General features: G+C 49.2%; 1 protein-coding gene across 2 annotated transcripts in view; it reads right to left on the reverse strand.

The window, feature by feature from the left end:
- The window catches only part of PCMTD1 (protein-L-isoaspartate (D-aspartate) O-methyltransferase domain containing 1), an 83,860-nt gene extending 70,121 nt beyond the window's left edge, over positions 1–13,739 (reverse strand). For both annotated transcript variants that reach the window (XM_026662013.2, XM_026662018.2), the window contains exon 1: positions 13,703–13,739. The gene's annotated coding sequence lies outside the window, so the exon portion shown is untranslated. The remainder of the gene's footprint in view (positions 1–13,702) is intronic.
- Between the last annotated feature and the right edge of the window lie 2,454 nt (positions 13,740–16,193).

Raw genomic sequence — 16,193 nt, forward strand, 5'->3', positions numbered from 1 at the left:
GAGCATGACTTACGGTTTGTTCATGCCGTAACTGCTGCAGCAAAAGAATATACAAGCGAGGTCAAGACTAAAAATAGCAGATGGCTACATTCTTGACATTTGAAACCTCATCCTAGAACTATGTATTTAACACAGATTGTTGGGCTCTACAAGAATACGAGAATGCACAGTCAAGTCTTTCTCTGTTTAAAAAAAATAAGGATATGGGCCTAGTATACTAAGGGCCTGATTCTTCAAATACCAAATAAAATGCTTCAGTAGGACTCTATGCTAGTAGGCAATAAGCTTGCAATGTGGATAGCTCTTAGCTTGAGGCACATGGCAAATCCTATCTGGTGTTTATCTTAAAGGCTTAGAGCCTGGAGGCATAATAAGCCCCGTGCAGGGGCTCAGGGCTGCGGGGCAGGCGGGGAGAGGTGCCTCTCCCCCAGCACGTACTTGCCGCGGCTGTGGGGAGAGGCACCCCTCCTGCTGGCCCCAGAATGGACATGCCGTGGCCAGAGGGAGGAGCCCCCTCCCTCAGCTCGGCCCAGGCCCGCCAGAGCTGCCAGGGAGAGGAGCCCCTCCCTCAGTCCAGCCCCGCCAGAGCTGCCACGGCCAGGGAGAGGCGCCTCTCCCTCGGCCCTGAGCTGCTGCGGCGAGAGAGGGCTGGGGGGGGGGGAGAGAGAGGAGGAGTCCTCTCTCCCCATCGCAGCCCCAGGGCAGCCTGCACCCCAAACCCCTCTGCCCCGGCCCAACCCCAGAGCCCTCACCCCCCACCCCCCAACCCTCTGCCCCAGCCCTGAGCCCTCTCCTGTACCCCAAACCCCTCATCCCAGGCCCCACCCCAGAGCCTTCACCCACCCGCACCGCAACCCTCTACCCCAGCCCTGAGCCTCCTCCCACACTCGAACCCCTCGGCCCAACCCCCACCACATGAATTTTGTTTTGTGCACCAATATGGAGGTGATGTGTCACACAACAAAATTCATTCCACACATGGACGTAAAAAATTAGAGGGAACACTGATCAAGTCCCATTAAGATAGCTCTGGCTCCCCTGCAAATCCAACCCCCTTTTCTAAGAAAGGTGCTTATTGTCTAATTCACATTAAAAAGGGCTTCACCCCAAACCTCCCCTCAATTTTCTCAAACTTGGGCTCAAGGATCTGTGCTTTCATAAATATATTTCTTAACCTTAGGTTGAAAAGCAAACTAGACAAAAGGGAACCAAAGTAAGTAGATGCAGTGATTTCTAAGCAAATACGCACATAGCCTGAAATAATAACCAGGTGGGAAATAGTACATTTATTTAAATGAGATGTTCAACTCATCAGCTTAGCAGTGAGAATTTAAAGATCAGCCCCATTTCCACTGCTAGCCAACACATGCAAGAAAAGTGACAGATGATCTTATGAAGATATGCACAATCGACTGAGTTGCATCTCATTTTGACAGAGCATGGGAAAATATAAGCACTTATTTCTTCTCTCCACACTTAAAGAGGAAACCACAGAAATAACTGGTAAACTACTTAAAGGGACATTTAGAATGTGACACATCAACTGTAATGAAGTCAAATTTCAAGAAGTGGTTCAAGTAGCTTCAGTTACAACACCTGCTCCTCCACTTCCACTTTTAAATTTATTTTCTCTCTCTTCCTGCTGTGCAAAAGCCCCACACAAACATAAGGAAACATTCACTACACAAAGGAGCAAAACTGACTACTGAAAGCACTGTCAAATGGACAGACTAAATGTTATTAGCAAGTAAAACAAAATGTATTTCTTATAACCTCAGAAGACAGAAGTGCTATTTTTGAATTGATTCTGTCACTTTAAAATCACACTTTTTGGAGGATAACTAGTGACTTCTACCAAGTAAGGGGTTGAAGGTTTTAGGCATAAGAGTTAGGATCAAAACGTCAAAAAAACCAATCTGCTGTGTGCACAAATGATTAAATATGTACATGCAAACTATTTAAGCACAAATGGCTTTTTGCACATGTGCACACTATCATGTTCATGCACAAGTAATTACATACACAGAATTGTGCATACACAAATGGATGCTAAGGTAGGACTCTTAAATTTGGCCCTCAGATTCATTCAGATGTAATTCTAAAATGGATTATGACTTCATAACTCAGGGATCGGCAACCTTTGGCATGCAACCCGCCAGGGTAAGCACCCTGGCGGGCTGGGCCAGTTTGTTTACCTGCTGCGTCTGCAGGTTCGGCCGATCTCAGCTCCCAGTGGCCGCGGTTCGCCGCTCCAGGCCAATGGGGGCTGCAGGAAGCGGCACGGGCCGAGGGATGTGCTGGCCGCTGCTTCCTGCCGCAAGTCTCAGCAGCCCAGCTCTGCCAAGCCTGATGCCTCTAGTAAGTACTCATTCTGCAGAGGGGGGCCTGTGGAAAAGTTAGTTTATGCACACCAGGATGTCCCATGAATCCTCCATAGAGATCTCTAGGAAACTCTCCTGGAGGTAATCAGCAACCTTCTGCCAAAGGTTTCTTGGGAAGGCTGCTTTCTTTCCACATGGTAGGAAACTTTGCCACACCATTCAGCAATTACTTCAGCAGGCACCATAGCAGCACATGCTTCTGGTCTGCAGCCACATGCATGCAAGAGCTGGATCCTTGCAGCCTCAGTTAACCTCAGGAGATACCAGCTGCAGTCACTCTCACCAGTGGAAAACGGTGCCAGTATCCAGTACAGGAGACCTATGCACTGGCACTAATACCCCATGGCTATCCCCACCTTGTCCCAACTTAGCCTTCCCCCAGGGCCATACTCACCATGGCTGGGGCTACCACCACACTGTGAGAGTGCCAGGGGAAGTGAGAAAGATATTACTTGTTTGGATCAAGGGTGTAAATGCCCTGACAACACATCTGTCTATGGTTTCTTTAGCAGCTGCAGATGTGCCCTTGATGTTCTCCCACACACCGGGGGAGCGCATCACTTAGATAAGGAAAAGAAACTGGAGGAGTAAGACAGACATGTTCAAAGAGGTTCTGCAGTCATCAGTTGCTTCAGATTGTGAGCAGAAAGCATGGAGGGAGGCAATCAGTGAGAAATTGGGAAGGGATAGTCAGGATAGGAGACGGGGCAGGAAAAGATGATAATGCTGCTGAGGTAGCAAACAGACATGTTGCGGTCCCAGGCTGAACACATCCCCCTCACATTCCTCGTTTCCTCAAGGATCTCAGCAGTACCCCAGGCACTCCACCTCGTGGGACAATTTGCAGAATGACAGCTGGATGTACACCCAGCTCCAAGATCCTCATTGGCAATTGTGCTTATGAATTTCCTGTTCCTTCCCCTTTAAAGATACTTTTCTCCGTATGTATGAAGTTCAGGTTACCAACACATAATTATGATTGCATGGGTGTGAAATAAAACTGAACTTATGGAAAGTGAATGAATCTTTATTATTATCCAACATATGGTGACTACTGTTAATATTCAGAGACAGTATCAGTAGGTGCATTTGCAGTGTCACAGCAGCGCACACACAGTAATCATTACAAGGTTGCTACCATGGTGCCAAAAAAACAAAAACAAAAAAAAATAACACAACACACACTGGCCTGGCTAAACAAACACAAATTACTGTGGCCCATTGTTAAAATGCTCCTTCAAAGCCTCCCTGATCCAAATAGCTCCCATTGGGCCCCTCTTACAGTTCTAATATCTGGCCATTCAAAAGCAGCAGACAGCCACTCCACCTCCACACTCTACCCCGGGGAAAACTTCTCCCCCTTTGACTCATATATATTATGAAGGGCACAGCTGGCAGCTATAATCATGGGATATTTTCCTCACTGAGGTCTAACCTCCTGAGGAGACAACGGCAGCGCCCCTTTAAGTGGCCAAAGGCACATTCAACAGCTGAGTGTGTTCTTGAAGCGCTCCTTGCTGCTGTCAAGGTGGCTGGTGTAAGGCTTCATGAGCCACAGGAGCAAGGGGTAGACTAGGTCTCTCAGGATCACTATTGGAATTTCCACATCCCCAATGGTAATCCTCTGGTCTGGAAAGGAAGTCTCTGCTTGCAGCTTTCTGTACAGGCCTGTGTTCCTAGAGATGTGTGCGTCATGCACCTTCCCTGACAAGCCTATGTTGATGTCAGTGAAACGACCCCAGTGATCCAAGAGAGTTTGCAATACCGTAGAAAATAAGCCCTTTCTGTTTATGTACTCCATCACAACGTGGTCTGGGGCCAAAATGGGGATATACATGCCATCTATCGCCCCACTGCAGTTAGGGAATCCCATTGCTTCAAAACCATCCACTATTTCACACAAATTGCCCAGAGTTACAGTCGTTCATAGCAGGAGGTAATTAATGGCCCTGCACACTTGCATCACAGTAACCTCCAGGGTGGTTTTCTTCATTCCAAACTGATTCCTGACTTGATTGGTAGCAGTCTGGCATTGCCAGCTTCCCTACAGTGATTGCCACTTGCTTCTCCACAGTTAGTGCTGCTCTCATTTTGGTGTCCCTGTGTCGTAGGGCTGGGGTGAGCGCCACACACAGTTTTAGGAAGGTGGCTTTGTGCAACCAAAACTTCTGCAGCCAATGCTCGTTATCCCATAATGATGCAATCCCACCACTCAGTGCTTGTTTTCAGCCCAGAACCAACAGTCCACAGAATGCTCTAGGAAGCCTATGGAATGATGAAACGGAGAAAGAATGCATGATGGGACACTGTGCCTGCCCCCATGAGGCATTGCAAACCCTTTCCAGTACGCACTGCAGCAGATGGTGGGCAATTGCACAGTGGGATAGCTACCTACGGTGCACTGCTCTCTGTGTCTATGCAAGAGCTGCTAAAGTGGACATGCTCCACCAACACAAGAGTTGTAGTATGGACATGCACTAGCTGTTTAATTAGAGTGGTGGCTGTAAGTCGTTGTAACTTAAGTCGACTTAATTTTGTAGTGTAGTATTCCCCAAGAACTGATGGCAAGTGGTACATTTATTGCACCCAAAAGGACTATACTTCTACAGATTTTTGCACAATTACATATGATGGCACATCATTTATCAAATGGTACATTATATACTGCCCTTAAAATTTCATGATTACTTTCACATCTGGATCTATAATTAATTCATAGATTCACATGTTATAAAGAGAAATGACCATTTAGGTCATCTTAGCCGTCCCCCTGCCAATGCCAGATTTTCCGTACAGTATGTACTCCAGTGTTCTGCTTATTACCAACTTTCTGGCTATTCACCCTAGCAAGATTTTTCAAGTTGGCTTTACTTGCCATTAGATTCATGCTGTCTGATCACTGCTGATGCCAACTACAGCTATTCATTAAAAGCTATCATCAGGAAAAAGGCATTCTTTCACTGAAAGATGTATTTATATAGCCACATTGTTTATTCAGGAGTTTAATAAAAATATGTATTTTAAAATTAGGCAAAGTATAACTGCTATAGATAGAATAAATGAAAGTAAAGCATTTTTAAGATTTGGATATTATTTTAAAAGACATCAGTGTCATATAGAAAAATCGTTGTGACATGAAACCAGCTACTTCTTAAGACACTTGGTGCAGGACAAAATGTTTCAACTAGGGAGGCAGCTGAATTTTTACACAATGTTTCTGTCATTGCCAAGTGTTTGGTCCTGTATGGTTTACATATTTTAGATGCTGATTGTAAAAACAAACACTCGTTGCCACATATTAACTGTAAAAGCAACTTGCTCAGAAAACTGGCCAACCCAACCTGGAGTGCAAGTGCCTGGACACTTAGAACATCAGCCCTCTGCTATTCAACAGTAGAGTACTCTGCTCCTGTCTGGTGTCGCTCATCTCACATGAGACTCATCTCATAAAAAGCTATGCACATTGTTAACGGGACTTTACATGCAAATCCATTGCCATGGCTGCCAATACTTAGGGCTTGTCTACACTGGGACTTTATAGCACTGGAACTTTGTCGCTCGGGGTGTGAAAAAACACCCCCCTGAGCGCTGCAAGTTTCAGTGCTGTAAAGTGCCAGTGTAGACAGTGCACCAGCACTGGAAGCTATTCCCGTCGCGGAGGTGATGCTGCGACTACACAGCCACCGCAGCAGCGCTTTAACGTTGCTAGTGAAGATGTGCCCTTAGTATCATAGCACTACCCCATATCTGCTATGAGGGAGCCTCCTCATGCTCCTGGCCAAGACCTGTGAAAACAGTGTCTTCCCTCTATATTCAGACCTCTTCGACCACTTGCCAGTCTGTCTGTCTTTTAGATGCCCTTTATGATCACATATGCCACCACATGACATGATGGTGGAATCTGCTTGGTATAACAAGTAGTCAACGACAACAGTCGTTAATCACACTCTCGTCACCGACCCAACCGTCTGCCCACCAGGTTTTGACATGCCAAGGCACCTGTGGTCATCCCTGAACCACTTTAGGACAGGGTAATTGTGTGGACAATCTCTTCAAATGGAGTTTCTCTAATGACCTGCGCTGTAGATGCAGCCAACTTCAGACATCCTTGACAAGTGGCCGCTGGCTTATTTAGATGATGGGCAACTGGCTCTTTGCCTGGATGATGATGATGCTATCAAATGGCTGTGCACACTGCGCATATGCTAAGAGAATTAAAATTGTCTACACCTTTATTTTTAACAGTTGTTGATACTGCTAAATGGACTTACTCTGTTACAGCTACCTTTTCCCCTAACATTCCTCATGTTTTGTTGCTTTAAATTATCACTTTTTCATTTTAAAATGGCATTATAAGTTTAGCAAACTCAATGTTAGAGTAACTATAAATGCATAATTAAAACAAGTTTGCCTTTGTCTTTTATGGAATTAGTTTTATGGTTTTAAACAGATAGTCTGAATCCCACTATCTCACTTAGGGCTGGTCAATCAATTAGAGGTGTGAAGTTAATGCATATTAAACATCCATGTGGATGCTCTCATTCAGAAGTAAAGTGGCCACTTCACTTCTGAATCAGTGTGTCCACACAGGGATTTAGCAGGCATTAACTTCTGCACATTTACCTTCCACCCCTTTACTACCATGGAGCCGCAGCAGCAAAAGTCACAGACAGGTTGTGATGGGTTAGATCCCCCTTCTGGTATGCCACCTTATGTACTGGGATTTCACTGAGCCCGTCTGCTCCACTAGCCTGGGCTCCCTCTCCCTGTTTTGCTGAATCATGCTCTCTGGCAGCACACACACAGGTAGGGAGCACCAGCTGTAGAATCACACAGAGTCTGCAAACAGCTCTCTATGAGACTGTTTAGCTAGGAAATTGCCCAGCACTCTAGTGCTGCTTCCCTGTGGAAAGTACACCCAAGATAATATTGTCTCGCGCTATAGAAAGATCTGCACAGCGCAAGCTCATAAAAATTTGCCCTCTCCCTCAATGTGAAGAGAGATATGCACTGCTTCTTGCCCCCCCTCCCCAAGATATGGATTGAACAAACTGGGTTATGTTATAAACAAGAAATAAGTTTATTAACTACAAAAGACAGATTTTAAGTGATGGCAAACAGAACAAAGCAGATTACTAAGCAAATAAAACAAAGCACGCAAACTAAGCTTGGTTCACTAAAGAAACAGGTAACAAAATGTAATTTCTCACCCTAAATGTTTAATTAGGCAGGATGCAGAGTTTCTGTTGCTCAGAATTCCAATTACTTCTCTTTACAGACTAGACTCCTCTGTCTCAGTCTGGACTCAGCCCTTGCCTTTCCCACCGCTTGATTCCTTTTTCTCTTCAGGTACTTTCAGCAGTCTTTCTTCTTGGGCAGGAGGCAAATGGAGAAGAGTCCTGTTTGCCTTACTCCCCAGCCTTAAATAAGATTTACGAGAATCTTGTTTCCCAATCTTGACCTCCCACTCCTTTTAGTGGAAAATTACTAGAAGTCCAAGATAGTGTTTAGTACCAGGTGACAGGACCACCTGACCTAGTAGTGTCACAGCTATGTCCCAGGACACCTCTCAGGAAGGAGAGAGATCAGTATCTTTAAAGTCTTGTTTCTTCCTAATGGCCTATCAAAGCTGATGGCCTATTGTCTGGTGGGTGTCTCCCAAATAGACACACAGTTGTAATTGTTACATAGTCAATATTCATAACTTTAGATACAGAAATGATACAGGCCAACTGGAGTAACAGATTTATTCCTGTCAAAAGGTCCCTATTCTAGAACTCCACCCAGTTATACACAGGAATGCAGCCTGGGTTTCCATGGTGACACCTGATGTCACCTCTAGATTATTTTAGAGCTGTAGAGACTTGTTTTTATTAAAAGCTGCTTTGAGAAAACATCAAAGGCTACTGTCTGCACACACAATTTTGCATAATCTGTAGTTTGGGTTAATCTTCAAGGGTTTAACATAACTCCTTGGGATGTTATTTGCATACATGTTGCAATCACAATGTATAAATGATACACTGCAGTCATTTTCTCGAGATTGCTTCCCAATTTATCTCCGGGAAGCATGAAAACCCTAAAGTAATATTTACCTCTATGGTTAAAACCTGTTTGATCTAGACTTTGGCAACATAATAATCAAGCTTTCTTTTATAACAACCCTATAGTCCTGAGACACTATATAATTAAAAGATATTTTTACCCCTTAGAGTATTTTTCCATGTTGAAAATAAAACAAGGATTAACGTCCAATACCCTTACCAGGGCTAGAAGCGATCAGCTTCTATGTGGATACACATCCAATTTTGGCAAACTGGTGTCCATAGGTACTGGAATTAGGGGTGCTGGGGGTGTAACATTATATACAGGGTTTCCATTTTGTACAGGGTTTACAGTTTGGTTCAATAGCTCTCAGCACCCCCACTATAACAATTGTCCCTCAAATACTGCTAATGCTATATTTCAAATTGGCTACCAAGTGAGAACCCCCTCTCCACCCAAGTTCTGGGCAAATTGCAGCTATCAACCATACGTTAAGCCTACAGAGAATCTACCCCTTAAGGGGCAAACTGAGTTTTCTGTACAATGTAGTGAGTGCATCAGTGTTTCTCTGACCTCATCAAGTATTCCGAGTTCCACTGACACAGTGCAGTGGCTAGGATACAGCATGAACACATGAGCCCTGCAGAAATAGTCTCTCTCCAAGCATTCATACTCCACTCGTCATTGTGGTATCTGAGCACCTAACATTACAACCATATTTAATATAGGCTTACAGGGGAGGAGGGGAATGACATAACTCCTTATGAGAAAAAGCATCATGAAGAGGTTAAGGAAAAAGGAGGACAGAAAATTAGATGAAGTTTACAGATACATCAGAAAATATTTCCAAACCCACAAATTTATTATCCTATCTCAGGGAGCCTGATTATGTGCCCTCAGGCACTGACTGGGTTAGAAGGTCCAACAGTCTGGTCACACTGGAGATTCTCACTCTCCAGTGTAATTTCAGCAAATAAAAGACACTTATCAAACTGGAGAAAAGCTGAATCCATGGCTGGTGAGAAAGAATGCCCGAAATTGCTTTTGAGACACTGCTTCTCTTACCAAAGTATAAAAAAGAGGAAGGTGGACTTGTAGTGAAGGCACTGCACTAGGACTCGAGAAATCTAGGTTCGATTGCTAACTTTCCATAAAGACTTCCTGTGTGGTTTTGAGCAATGCATTTTAGTCTCTGTGCCTCAAAACAAGGATGATACTTCTGTTCTCCCACCCTATTTAGGCTGTAAGCTCCTTAGAACAGGGACTGTCTATTACTGCAGTAGAACCTCAGAATTACGGACACCTCAGGAACGGAGGTTGTTCGTAACTTTGAAATGTTCCATATCTTTGAAATGTTCCACAAGCCCCAGCACTCCCCCCACGTTTAAAGTCCTGAGCCCCAGTGCTCCCAAGGGTCAGAAGCCCTGCCCCCCACCCCATGCCTGGAATCCTGCCCCCCCACCCCACCCCCTGCGGCTGCAGCCCCAACTCCACTCCTTCACAGGCTGAAGCCCTGAGCCAGTGCAGTATTTGCTGGGGGGGGAGGGGGGGGGCGCGCGCTGTTTGGTTTGTTTTTGTCTCTGCTGCTGCCTGATTAGTTAGTTCCGGTTCCACAGGGTGTCCAGTTGATTGGTAAGTCCATAACTCTGGTGTTCATATCTTTGAGCTTCTATTGTATGTGTATGTACAGCACCTAGCACAATGGTACCCTGCTCTTGGTGGGGATTTCAAAGCCTTACCGTTATACAAAAAAGTTAATAATAGGTACTGGCTCGCTCCAGAAGGCCACAATCAGCTCTGCAAGGTGAGAAAAAAGACCCTTGTGATTCAATAGAGACTTAGACATTAGCTGCTAATAGCTCCGAAGAGTCCATCCTCAGTGAGCATGCTCAAACCTCTCAGCTTCTAGTACTGACCAGACTGCACATGCACGGTCCCCACAGTGATGAATCATACTTCAGCCCAGGACTACAGGATGAAGCTGAACTTTCCTGTACTGGCTGCTCAGAGCCAGGGGGAGGCTGGGCACTACACATGAAGGCAGCGAGCCTGTCTCTCCCATGTTTAATGACATCCCCAACCCACTAGCACCCTGGCAGCATGGAGGAAGTCATCTGAGTCAAATAGTGAGAAGCTAAAAAGTACAGGCAACCTTGATTCTCACATTTACACATCAAATGCAAGTATACATAACCTTTGAGCACTTGACTTTGCAACCTTAATGTTATTTTAACTTATTTTTGTGTGTACTGTATATAAAATACAAAAATACTGACTGTGTAGTTCATGATGTTTATCTGTGGCATTGATTGGGCCCAAAAGTCTATTTATTGTCATTAATGGGAGTTGTGCCTGCTTATCAAGGTGAGTAGTCATATCAGGGGTCGGCAACCTTTCAGAAGTGGTGTGGCCGAGTCTTCATTTATTCACTCTAATTTAAGGTTTCACGTGCCAGTAATACATTTTAATGTTTTTAGAAGGTCTCTTTCTTTAAGTCTATAATATATAACTAAACTATTGTTGTATGTAAAGTAAATAAGGTTTTTAAAATGTTTAAGAAGCTTCATTTAAAATTAAATTAAAATGCAGAGCCCCCTGGACCAGTGGCCAGGACCCGGGCAGTGAGTGCCACTGAAAAATCAGCTCGTGTGCCGCCTTCGGCACACGTGCCATAGGATGCCTACCCCTGAGTTATATATTTGCAACTAAAGCAGCATGGGGTGACCAAGTGTCCGGTTTTCGACCAGAATACCCAGTCCAAAAGGGATCTTGGTGGCTCCAGTCAGCGGTCCTACGCAGCTAAGGCAGGCTAGTCCCTACCTATCCTGGCTCCGCGCTGTGCTCTGGAAGCAGCCAGCAGGCCTGGCTCCGAGGGGGGGGGGGGGGGGGGGGGGGGCCCCCCCCCCCCCCCCCGCCCCGAGCACCAGCTCCACACTCCTATTGGCCGGGAACCACAGCCAATGGGAGCTGCAGGGGCGGTGCCTATGGGCGAGAGCAGCGCACAGAGCCACCTAGGACCCAGACCTGCTGGCCGCTTCCGGGGCGCAGCTCGGAGTCAGGACAGACAAGAAACCTGCCTTAGCCCCCCCACTGCACCGCTGACCAGGAGCTGCCAGAGGTACCCCTGCGCCCCAACCCCTTGACCCAGCCCTGAGCCCCCTCTTGCACCCCAAACCCCTCATCCTTGGTCCCACCCCAGAGCCTACACTCCGAGATGGAGCCCTCACCCCTTCCTGTACCCCAACCCTCTGCCCCAGCCCAGAGCCCACTCCCATACCCTGAAGCCCTCTGCTCCACCCCCCCAAGCCTCAAGCCCCCTCCTGCACCCAAACCCCTCATTCCCAGCCTCACCCCAGAGCCTGCACCCCCAGCTGGAGCTCTCACCCCCTCCCATACCCCAACATCCTGCCCCAGCCCAGAGTCCTTTCCCACTCCGTAAACCCCTCATTTCTGGCCCCACCCCAGAGCCCACACCCCCAGTTAGATCCTTCACCCCCTCCTGCACCCCAACCCCCTGCCCCAGCCCATTGAAAGTGAGTGAGGGTGGGGGAGAGCAAGCCACCAAGGGAGGGGGAATGTAGTGAGTGGGGGCGGGGCAGGCCTCGGGGAACGGGCAGGGCTAGGGTGTTCGGTTTTGTGGAATTAGAAAGTTGACAACCCTAAAGCAACAGCAGGCTTGAATTAACCAGAAAAGGCAGGGGTCTAGAATCAACTAGAATTGCTAGCTCATGCTGCCATGTTTTCACCACTATTGTTACCCATACTACCTGGATTCAAGTTAGCATAAATATGCCTACCCATGCTACTATCGCACTCTCACTTTACAGTGGAGACATTGCCTAACTAGTGAGAACAGTAACTGTAAGGTGCTAGCAGGCACTGCAAAGAGACACACATACCCAGCAGACACAGAGAGATGTGACTCCATCTCTCCTCTCACAAACTCTAAATACATGTTTTCTCCTTTGCTTTCTCCCTTGGGGCTGGAGTATATCAGAACTACGGGCCACATCCTATGCCACACAGATAGGAAGAGTTTCAGAGTAGCAGCTAGTCTCTAAGGTGCCACAAGTACTCCTGTTCTAGATAGGAAGAGGAGACTACAGAGACCAGGCCTAAGCTGCTGCCTGCGTATGGAATAAATGCCAGGATGATTCCTCCCACCAGCACCAGCTTCCTCATCTCCAACTTCACTGTGAACCGCTGACAGCTCCAGCGAGGCAAAAAAACAAAAACCAAAACAGCTAAACTCACAGTCCAGAGTGGGAGCTACAGGTAGAATCTGAATCACAGCTAGTCACCCTCCCACCTGAAAAGACAACAAAGAAAACACAGCTAAGAAGCAAGGTGGCTGTTCTGAAGCCAGTTCTTGCCCCTCCCCCTACATTGTTCTGAGCCAAAGCAGACACCACACCGTAAACAGAGACACAAAATGTGGTTTATGGCAAAGGCCGGGGGGGGGAGGGGGGGAAAGACAGACAGACACATCTTTAAAGGCCCCTGGCTGCTGCTGCCAGCCATGCACAGACACTAGTTACCCACCGTAGTGTAAGCAGGGGATATAGGGTCCTATCCTATTTTCAGTTCCTCTCCCTACCAGCGCCCCCTCCACGGCTCCCGACAGGGCAAATCAGCCACACTCTCAAAGATTTGTCCCCCCTGCAAACCAAACGTGCAGCAGAGCCACCCCTCTCCCCCCCCAAAAGCTCCCCCACTTTGACTGGCGGGCCTGGGGGGATGGGAGAGAAGCAGCCAAGAGACCAAACCCTTCAACCCCCAAATCTACCAAACTCCACCCGCGACGAGGGAGCAGCGGGGCTGTTCGAGTCCCTAATACGCCTGGCAAACTGCTGGGCCGGACAGACCTGCGCAGCGCCCCCCTTCGCTCGGGGGCTGTCTCTCCCCATCGCCCCCCCCCCCTCCCCGCCCTTCGCTCGGGGGCTGTCTCTCCCCCCCCCACCCCACCCCACCCTTCGCTCGGGGATGGTCTCTCCCCACCGCCCCCCCGGCCAGCGCTGAACCGACGTGCATGGCAGGGGGCGGCGAGTCCAAAGTATGAAACAACAACCACCGCCCGACCCGCAGGGGAGAGCGGAGCGCGTGCGGGGGGAGGGGGATCAGACTCCGAGCTGGGACCGGGGGTAGCGCTCTACCTGCGCCGAGGTTGGTGTAGGGACCATCCAGCCGCCCCCTCCCCAGCCACCGAGTCCCACGGGTCCAGTCTACGCCGCGACCGAGCGCCTCCCGGCCCGGCAGCTACCCCCCCGCCCACTCACCCCTCCGCTGCGTCCTCCAGGTCTCCAGCCGGGGGGGCACGGACCGGGGCGGGGGCAGACGGGGGTGGGTGGAGAAGCTGCTCGCGGATCGATGGGGGAGGGGCAAGCCCGTAGCACTAGCCCTGCGCTCCCCCCGCACGCGCTCGCTCTCCACTGTTTGTGTTGATGTGAGAGGCTGCAGAGGGGGAGGGGTCCACCAGCTGAGAGGATGTAAACACTGGGGTCACGTGGTCCATTCTCAAGCGGAGGGAGGCAGCCTCCGCGTTCAACCGGCTGAGGGCAGCATCACGTGATCTGGGGATAGACTCCGCCCTGCAACCCAGAGGACCAATCAGGGCTGACGAGTTTGTGTCATCACCCGTTGCCTAGGCCCGTGCAGACCCTTGGCATTAGGCTAAGAAGCAGCCACCCCTCCACCCCCAAGTCCCGTGTCTATCAAAGGGGCAGGCGGGGCGGTGCGCTCGCTAGTGCAACTGGTGAATGGTGACGAACTCTTACCAGTAGTGCCACCGCGAGTCGCTACAAAGCTGCAGCAGGGCCCTGCTGACCAGCTCGATGCGGGGAGAGGTGCCTAGGGTGACCAGATAGCAAATGTGAAAAATCAGGATGGGGGTAGGGGATAATAGGTGTCTATATAAGACAAAGCCCCAAATATCGGGACTGTCCCTATAAAATTGGGACATCTGGTCACCCTAGAGGTGCCAGGCCTGCAGGGGGACAAGGGGAACAGCTGGAGTAAGTGGCAGGGCAGCCAGCGCAGAAAGAGCAAGGGGCGAGGTGGGTGGGAGACCAGAGGCAGAAGTCGGGGTGGTGGCAGGTAGTGCCTTAGCCTGTGCAAGCCCTGCAAAGTCACAGCTGGGGCAGGAACAACTAGGACTGTAGGGCCCAGGTGAGTCCTGTCCTAGGCTCTGCTGTGCTCCTAGGCTGGCCCTTAAATCCTGTCCTGTTCAGCGAAGCCCCCCTACGCCTGGGCTCCCTAGGCTGAGATTGTTTCCTGTGCCTGGAGAGAAGAGAGAAGCCCACAGGGGAGATAGAGCTTCTTTAGGTCACAGCCACAGAGTGCCCTTTGGGGGAGGAAAGAAGGGTTTTAGGCCCCCCTCCTCCCCAGGACAGAGGCCATGGCTTTCCCCTTGCTAGTGCCCTGAAGGAGGAGGAGGAGGGAATGGGCCAAGGGGGCACCCTTGGAAACAGGCCCCTGAAATGCTTCAAAGGAGGTGGGGAAGGTGGGAGCTACCAGAAGGGACTAGGGCTGGGGAGCAGAATAGGGTTGCCAACTTCCTAATTGCACAAAACCGAACACCCTTGCCCTGCCCCTTCCCTGAGGTCCCGCCCCCACTCACTCCAGGACCCCTCCCTCCATCGCTCACTCTCCCCCACCCTCGCTTACTTTCACTGGGCTGAGGCAGGGGTGTGGGAGGGGATGAGGGCTCCAGCTAGGGGTATAGGCTCTGAGGTGGAGTGGGGGATGATGGGTTTGTGGTGTACGAGGGGGCTCTGGGCTGGGGCCCAGGGGTTTGGAGTGCGGGAGGGCACTCAGGGAGGCAGCATGGGCCCCGTGAGGGGGCTCAGGGCTGGGGTGCAGGCTCTGGGAGGAAGGTTAGGTGTGGGAAGGCGCTGGGGTGCAGGTGGGTGTTCAGGGTCTGGGAGGGAGTGTGGAGAAAAATCTAGCCAGCCCTATTAGTTTAAATCTTAAAATCGGCCTAGGCCCGTTCTGCAGGCCACAAGCCTGAACCAAGCTAAGTATTATGCTCCCTGACAGTGACAGTCAAGGGTTATGACCCGGGGGCCGGGGAAGGAAAGAATGAAAAGCCCCAGCAGCAGTAATAATAAAGCGTGTGTTTATGGCTGGCAAAATATAATAACCGCTTGTGTGGAGCAATAAGCAATGCAGTAAGTAGCTAACTGACTAATCATGGCCCCCCTCCCAATTCCAATTGCATAAACACCCCATTATGTAATTGTCCCCTGCCTGGAACATTTAAGTAACAGGTACCCCAAATAAAGCAAAGTAATAACAGTATCGGAAACCACCAAGAAGCCCTCCACTCAATTTGCACCCTATTTCTGGGAAGATTGCAAAAGGAGTACCGGGAAGAGCGGAAAGACCCTAACTCTCCTATTCTTATAAATGATGTGTAATGTGTGATATGTTTGCGGTTTTCGGCTTTAGAAAGGCTCAGTGTACTCCAATCGGGGGAGCGGTATCTGATTGCTACCCCCAATGCGTTGGTATGTATTCAATAAACGGGCCTCAGGCTTGAGTCTCTGATTAAAATAATGCATGGGTGACTTTTTCCACAACAGGAGTTAGCGTGCGGGAGGGGGTTCCAACCTAGGGCAGGGGGTTCAGGGTGCGAGCTCCGGCCAGGTGGCGCTTACCTCAGGTGGCTCCCGGTCAGCAGCGCAGCAGGGCTAAGGCACGCTCTCTGCCTGCCCTGGCTCTGCGTTGCTCCTGGAAGTGGCCAGCATGTCTAGCCCCTAAGCAGAGGCA

The sequence above is a fragment of the Terrapene carolina genome, unplaced genomic scaffold, assembly GCF_002925995.2.
Source record: "Terrapene carolina triunguis isolate 2854851 unplaced genomic scaffold, T_m_triunguis-2.0 Scaffold58, whole genome shotgun sequence".
NCBI classification, from domain to species: Eukaryota; Metazoa; Chordata; order Testudines; family Emydidae; genus Terrapene; species Terrapene triunguis.